This window comes from Oncorhynchus tshawytscha, linkage group LG33 (assembly GCF_018296145.1).
Source record: "Oncorhynchus tshawytscha isolate Ot180627B linkage group LG33, Otsh_v2.0, whole genome shotgun sequence".
NCBI lineage: Eukaryota > Metazoa > Chordata > Actinopteri > Salmoniformes > Salmonidae > Oncorhynchus > Oncorhynchus tshawytscha.
The window spans coordinates 41,839,715-41,847,340 of record NC_056461.1 but is presented as its reverse complement, the minus strand read 5'-3'; the positions used below and the strand labels follow the sequence as shown (position 1 = coordinate 41,847,340).

General features: G+C 51.7%; 1 protein-coding gene across 1 annotated transcript in view; it reads left to right on the top strand.

Annotated features, from left to right (window-relative positions):
• Positions 1 to 985: 985 nt before the first annotated feature.
• LOC121841685 (serine-rich and transmembrane domain-containing protein 1) overlaps positions 986 to 7,626 on the top strand; it is a 15,174-nt gene continuing 8,533 nt past the window's right edge. The window contains exon 1 of the mRNA XM_042311609.1: positions 986 to 1,368. The gene's annotated coding sequence lies outside the window, so the exon portion shown is untranslated. The remainder of the gene's footprint in view (positions 1,369 to 7,626) is intronic.

The window sequence follows — 7,626 nt, the reverse complement described above, 5'->3', positions numbered from 1 at the left end:
GTCCACTACCATGTCATGTGTCTTCTCAGTTATGTTGACACTGGTCCACTACCAGGTCATGTGTCTTCTCAGTCATGTTGACACTGGTCCACTACCATTGCTTTAATGTATTGTTGTGCTCATTAATATTGTTGTTGTAGTTGTTGTTAATGGTAATCCCATGTCTACTACTATTATTATTGCGGTTGGTCCCAACATTTATTTATATATAAATATATATATATATATTATATATAAATATACATTTTTATTTTATTTTTATTTTTCGATATGTATACTTTGACAATGTAAGTAATAATGAACTTGCCATGTCAGTAAAGTCAATTAAATAGAATTGAATTGAGAGAAACATAGAGACACAGAGAGAAGGAGAGACGATGTGTGAGAGACAGAAACATAGAGACACAGAGAGAGGGACAGAGGGTGTGTGAGAGAGAGAAACATAGAGACACCGAGAGAAGGAGAGAGGGCTTGAGAGAGAAAGAAACAGAGAGAAGGAGAGAAGGAGAGAGGGTGAGAGAGAGAGAGAGACATAGAGACACAGAGAGAAGGAGAGAGGTGAGAGAGAGAGAGAGAGAGAGAGAGAGAGAGAGAAACATAGAGACACAGAGAGAAGGAGAGAGGGTGAGAGAGAGAGAGAGAGAGAAACAGAGAGAAGGAGAGAAGGAGAGAGGGTGAGAGAGAAACAGAGAGACACAGAGAGAAGGACAGAGGGTGTGTGAGAGACAGAAACAGAGAGACACAGAGAGAAGGACAGAGAGTTTGTGAGAGAGAAACAGATAGACAGAGAGAAGGACAGAGGGTGAGAGAGAGAGAAACAGAGAGACACTGAGAGAACAGAGGGTGAGAGAGAGAGAAACAAGAGAGTGCGGTGATAATGTGTTAATTGTCAGAGAGCAATGAGTGACAGATTGTGTGTGGGAGAGAGAGAGAGAGAGAGAGAGAGAGAGAGAGAGAGGGGGAGGAGTGGGGAGGAGAGCAGTGGTCAGTGAGGCAACACTCAGCTCCCAGTAGTGGATGAATACAACAGAGTGAAGAACTCTCTCTCTTCTTCCTTCCATTCTTCCTTCCTGTCTCCTAATCCTTCACTGGTTATATATTTATGTTATATTATATCTGTTGGATTACTCTCCTGTCTTTCCTGGACTGAGGAGAATATCACACAGAGAGAGTGTGTGTGATTGGAGAAGAACTGCTCGTGTCGAAGAGGAATACACACTCGGCTGTCGCTCATACCGAGAGGAGAGAGAGAGAGCGAGAGGAGAGAGAGAGAGCGAGAGGAGAGAGAGAGATGTCTGGAGTGTCTGGCTGAACAATCAAACAGAGATTGAGGGATGTGACAGAGAGGACTTCTTCAAGCAATAACAGGTCAGGATCTTTACTGTGTGTGTGTGTGTGTGTGTGTGTGTGTGTGTGTGTGTGTGTGTGTGTGTGTGTGTGTGTGTGTGTGTGTGTGTGTGTGTGTGTGTGTGTGTGTGTGTGACAGTAGAGAGGGGAGTAAGTCTTGATCAACAGTTATCCATGAACAGGTGATAAAAGTACTGAACTGATTGATACACAACAATGATGGGAGAAGGCTGGACAATCAATCTCTATCCTCTCTCTTCCCCTCCCTCCCTCCCTCCCCTCCCTCCCCCACTCGCTCTCTCTTCCCCTCCTCTCTCTTCCCCTCCTCTCTCTCTACCCCTCCTCTCTCCCTCTCCCCCAACATCTCTGTCTACCCCTCCTCTCTCCCTCCCCCCCAACATTTCTGTCTACCCCCTCCCTCCACCTCCCTCCCTCTCTCCCCCTCCCTCCCCCTCCCTCCCCTCCCTCTCTCTCTCCCCCCCCCTCCCCCCTCCCTCCCTCTCTCCCCCTCCACCGCCCTCCCTCTCTCCCTCTCTCTCCCTGTCTCCATCCCTCCCTCTCTCCCTCTCCCTCCCTCTCTCCCTCCCTCCCTCTCTCCCTCTCCCTCCTTCTCTCCCTCCCTCTCTCCCTCCCTCTCTCTCTCCCTCTCCCTCCTTCTCTCCCTCCCTCTCTCCCTCCCTCTCTCTCTCCCTCTCCCTCCTTCTCTCCCTCCCTCTCTCCCTCCCCTCCCTCCCTCTCTCTCCCCCTCCACCGCCCTCCCTCTCTCCCTCTCTCTCCCTGTCTCCATCCCTCCCTCTCTCCCTCTCCCTCCCTCTCTCCCTCCCTCCCTCTCTCCCTCTCCCTCCTTCTCTCTCTCCCTGTCTCCATCCCTCCCTCTCTCCCTCTCCCTCCCTCTCTCCCTCCCTCCCTCTCTCCCTCTCCCTCCTTCTCTCCCTCCCTCCCTCTCTCCCTCTCCCTCCTTCTCTCCCTCCCTCTCTCCCTCCCTCCCTCTCTCCCTCTCCCTCCTTCTCTCCCTCCCTCCCTCTCTCCCTCTCCCTCCTTCTCTCCCTCCCTCTCTCCCTCCCTCCCTCTCTCCCTCTCCCTCCTTCTCTCCCTCCCTCTCTCCCTCCCTCCCTCTCTCCCTCTCCCTCCTTCTCTCCCTCCCTCCCTCTCTCCCTCTCCCTCCTCTCTCTCCCTCCCTCTCTCCCTCCTTCTCTCCCTCCCTCTCTCCCTCCCTCCCTCTCTCCCTCTCCCTCCCTCTCTCCCTCCCTCTCTCCCCTCCCTCTCTCCCTCCCTCTCTCCCTCTCCCTCCCTCTCTCCCTCCCTCCCTCTCTCCCTCTCCCTCCTTCTCTCCCTCCCTCCCTCTCTCCCTCTCCCTCCTTCTCTCCCTCCCTCTCTCCCTCCCTCCCTCTCTCCCTCTCCCTCCCTCTCTCCCTCCCTCCCTCTCTCCCTCTCTCCCTCCTTCTCTCCCTCCTTCTCTCCCTCCCTCCCTCTCTCCCTCTCCCTCCCTCTCCCCTCCCTCCCTCTCTCCCTCTCCCTCCCTCTCTCCCTCCCTCCCTCTCTCCCTCCCTCTCTCCCTCCTTCTCTCCCTCCCTCCCTCTCTCCCTCTCCCTCCCTCTCTCCCTCCCTCCCTCTCTCCCTCTCCCTCCCTCTCTCCCTCCCTCCTTCTCTCCCTCCCTCTCTCCCTCCCTCCCTCTCTCCCTCTCCCTCCCTCTCTCCCTCCCTCCCTCTCTCCTCTCTCCCTCCTTCTCTCCCTCCTTCTCTCCCTCCCTCTCTCCCTCCTTCTCTCCCTCCTTCTCTCCCTCTCCCTCTCCCTCCTTCTCTCCCTCCTTCTCTCCCTCTCCCTCCTTCTCTCCCTCCTTCTCTCCCTCTCCCTCCTTCTCTCCCTCTCCCTCCTTCTCTCCCTCCTTCTCTCCCTCTCCCTCCTTCTCTCCCTCCTTCTCTCCCTCTCCCTCCTTCTCTCCCTCCCTCTCTCCCTCTCCCTCTCCCTCCTTCTCTCCCTCCTTCTCTCCCTCCCTCTCTCCCTCCTTCTCTCCCTCCTTCTCTCCCTCCTTCTCTCCCTCCTTCTCTCCCTCCTTCTCTCCCTCTCCCTCTCCCTCTCCCTCTCCCTCCTTCTCTCCCTCCCTCTCTCCCTCTCCCTCTCCCTCCTTCTCTCCCTCCTTCTCTCCCTCCCTCTCTCCCTCCTTCTCTCCCTCCTTCTCTCCCTCTCCCTCTCCCTCCTTCTCTCCCTCCCTCTCTCCCTCTCCCTCTCCCTCCTTCTCTCCCTCCTTCTCTCCCTCTCCCTCTCCCTCTCCCTCTCCCTCCCCTCTCCCTCCCTCTCTCCCTCTCCCTCTCCCTCCTTCTCTCCCTCCTTCTCTCCCTCCTTCTCTCCCTCTCCCTCTCCCTCCTTCTCTCCCTCCCTCTCTCCCTCTCCCTCTCCCTCCTTCTCTCCCTCCTTCTCTCCCTCCCTCTCTCCCTCTCCCTCTCCCTCCTTCTCTCCCTCCTTCTCTCCCTCCCTCTCTCCCTCTCCCTCTCCCTCCCTTCTCCCTCCCTCCTTCTCTCCCTCCTTCTCTCCCTCCCTCCCTCTCTCCCTCTCCCTCCCTCTCTCCCTCTCCCTCCCTCTCTCCCTCCCTCTCTCCCTCCCCTCTCTCCCTCCCTCTCTCCCTCTCTCCCTCCCTCCCTCCCTCTCTCCCTCCTTCTCTCCCTCCCTCCCTCTCTCCCTCTCCCTCCCTCTCTCCCTCTCCCTCCCTCTCTCCCTCCCTCTCTCCCTCCCTCTCTCCCTCCCTCTCTCTCTCTCTCCTCCCTCTCTCCCTCCCTCCTCTCTCTCTTCCTTTCTCTGTCATTCACCCTTTTTCTTTAACTCACATCCTCTGTGGAATCCCAATTACTCTCCACATGACCTCTCTCTCTCTCTCTTATCCCTCGCTCTCTCTTTCACACTCTCTCTTTCTCACTGAGCTTGAGAGCTCTTTGTGTGTGTGTGTCTGATTGTGTGTGTGTGTGTGTCAGATTTTGTGTTTCTGTTTGTGTGTGTGTGTGTGTGTGTGTGTGTGTGTCTGATTGTGTGTGTCGGATTTTGTGTTTCTGTTTGTGTGTGTGTGTGTGTGTGTGTTTGTCTGATTTTGTATGTGTCTGTGTGTGTGTCGGATTGTGTGTGTGTGTGTGTCGGATTGTGTGTGTGTCTGATTGTGTGTGTGTATGTGTGTGTGTCTGATTGTGTGTGTGTGTGTGTGTGTCTGATTGTGTGTGTGTGTGTCTGTGTATTCACTTATGTGTCAAGGAGTCAATAGTAACTGTCCCTGCGTCAGGTTAATTAATCCTAAATGAATGAACTGTAGTTCAGTTAACAAGCTCAAGAATTGATTCATTCATTAAAATGGACAAAAGCACTAGAATGACTGCACTTCCTCTGACGGAGAGAAAGAGAGGGATGGAGAGAGGGATGGAGAGAGGGATAGAGAGAGGGATGGAGAGAGGGATGGAGAGAGGGATGGAGAGAGGGATGGAGAGAGGAATGGAGAGAGTGATAGAGAGAGGGATGGAGAGAGGAATGGAGAGAGGGATGGAGAGAGGGATGGAGAGAGGAATGGAGAGAGGGATGGAGAGAGGGATGGAGAGAGGGATGAGAGAGGGATGAAGAGAGGAATGGAGAGAGGGATGGAGAGAGGGATGGAGAGAGGGATGAAGAGAGGAATGGAGAGAGGGATGGAGAGAGGGATGGAGAGAGGGATGGAGAGAGGGATGGAGAGAGGGATGGAGAGAGGGATGGAGAGAGGAATGGAGAGGGGGATGGAGAGAGTGATGGAGAGAGCGATGGAGAGAGGGATGGAGAGAGGAATGGAGAGAGTGATGGAGAGAGGGATGGAGAGAGGGATGGAGAGAGGGATGGAGAGAGGGATGGAGAGAGTGATGGAGAGAGGATGGAGAGAGGGATGGAGAGAGGGATGGAGAGAGGGATGGAGAGAGGGATGGAGAGAGGGATGGAGAGAGGGATGAAGAGGGGGATGGAGAGAGCGATTGTAAACCAGGAATTCAGAGAAAAGAGGAAATGGACGTAAAAAGAAGTGACCTCTAACTGATTTCATGGCTTAAAGGACAGCAGGGCGACTCTACCAGCGCACACACACACACACACACACACACACACAGTCCCGTGGTCAAGGCTGAGGCCAGAATGTCATGACATTTAGACAAACGGTGCCTGATCCATTATTCATGTTAATACCACAATAGAGTAAACAACAGAATGGCCTCCTCTCACACTATGAAGCGTGTGTATGTTCTTGCCACTGAAATCAGTTAAGGAGTAGAAAGCGTTGTAATGAGCCTGTTGCCTGGATACAAAAAGCATAATTAAGAGCAATTATCAGCCACTTCAGTTCACACCAACAAGGTTTATCAGACGGTTCATAGCAAAACAACATCAACAAATGAATACAGCCAAAGACAGAGGAACAAGAGAGAGTAGGAGGGAGATGACCAAAGCCCTATGGAACCCTATCCCCTATATAGTGCACTACGTTAGACCAGAGCCCTATGGAACCCTATCCCCTATATAGTGCATTACTTTAGACCAGAGCCCTATGGAAACCTATCCCCTATATAGTGCACTACTTTAGACCAGAGCCCTATGGAACCCTATCCCCTATATAGTGCACTACGTTAGACCAAAGCCCTATGGAACCCTATCCCCTATATAGTGCACTACGTTAGACCAGAGCCCTATGGAACCCTATCCCCTATATAGTGCACTACTTTAGACCAGAGCCCTATGGAAACCTATCCCCTATATAGTGCACTACTTTAGACCAGAGCCCTATGGAACCCTATCCCCTATATAGTGCACTACTTTATACTAGAGCCCTATGGCACCCTATTCCCTATATATTGCACTACTTTAGACCAGAGCCCTATGGCACCCTATTCCCTATATAGTGCACTACTTTATACTAGAGCCCTATGGACCCTATTCCCTATATAGTGCACTACTTTAGACCAGAGCCCTATGGAACCCTATCCCCTATATAGTGCACTACTTTATACTAGATCCCTATGGCACCCTATTCCCTATATATTGCACTACTTTAGACCAGAGCCCTATGGCACCCTATTCCCTATATAGTGCACTACTTTAGACCAGAGCCCTATGGACCCTATTCCCTATATAGTGCACTACTTTAGACCAGAGCCCTATGGACCCTATTCCCTATATAGTGCACTACTTTAGACCAGAGCCCTATGGACCCTATTCCCTATATAGTGCACTACTTTAGACCAGAGCCCTATGGCACCCTATTCCCTATATAGTGCACTACTTTAGACCAGAGCCCTGTTCCCTATATAGTGCACTACTTTAGACCAGAGCCCTATGGACCCTATTCCCTATATAGTGCACTACTTTAGACCAGAGCCCTGTTCCCTATATAGTGCACTACTTTAGACCAGAGCCCTATGGACCCTATTCCCTATAGTGCACTACTTTAGACCAGAGCCCTATGGACCCTATTCCCTATATAGTGCACTACTTTAGACCAGAGCCCTATGGACCCTATTCCCTATATAGTGCACTACTTTAGACCAGAGCCCTATGGACCCTATTCCCTATATAGTGCACTACTTTAGACCAGAGCCCTATGGACCCTATTCCCTATATAGTGCACTACTTTAGACCAGAGCCCTATGGACCCTATTCCCTATATAGTGCACTACTTTAGACCAGAGCCCTATGGACCCTATTCCCTATATAGTGCACTACTTTAGACCAGAGCCCTATGGCACCCTATTCCCTATATAGTGCACTACTTTAGACCAGAGCCCTATGGACCCTATTCCCTATATAGTGCACTACTTTAAACCAGAGCCCTATGGCACCCTATTCCCTATATAGTGCACTACTTTAGACCAGAGCCCTATGGACCCTATTCCCTATATAGTGCACTACTTTAGACCAGAGCCCTATGGCACCCTATTCCCTATATAGTGCACTACTTTAGACCAGAGCCCTATGGCACCCTATTCCCTATATAGTGCACTACTTTAGACCAGAGCCCTATGGCACCCTATTCCCTATATAGTGCACTACTTTAGACCAGAGCCCTATGGACCCTATTCCCTATATAGTGCACTACTTTAGACCAGAGCCCTATGGCACCCTATTCCCTATATAGTGCACTACTTTAGACCAGAGCCCTAGGGACCCTTTTCCCTGTACAGTGCCGTGCAAAAGTATTCACCCCCCTTGGCGTTTTTCCTATTTCGTTGCATTACAACTTGTAATTTAAATAGATTTTTATTTGGATTTCATGTAAATACACAAATTGG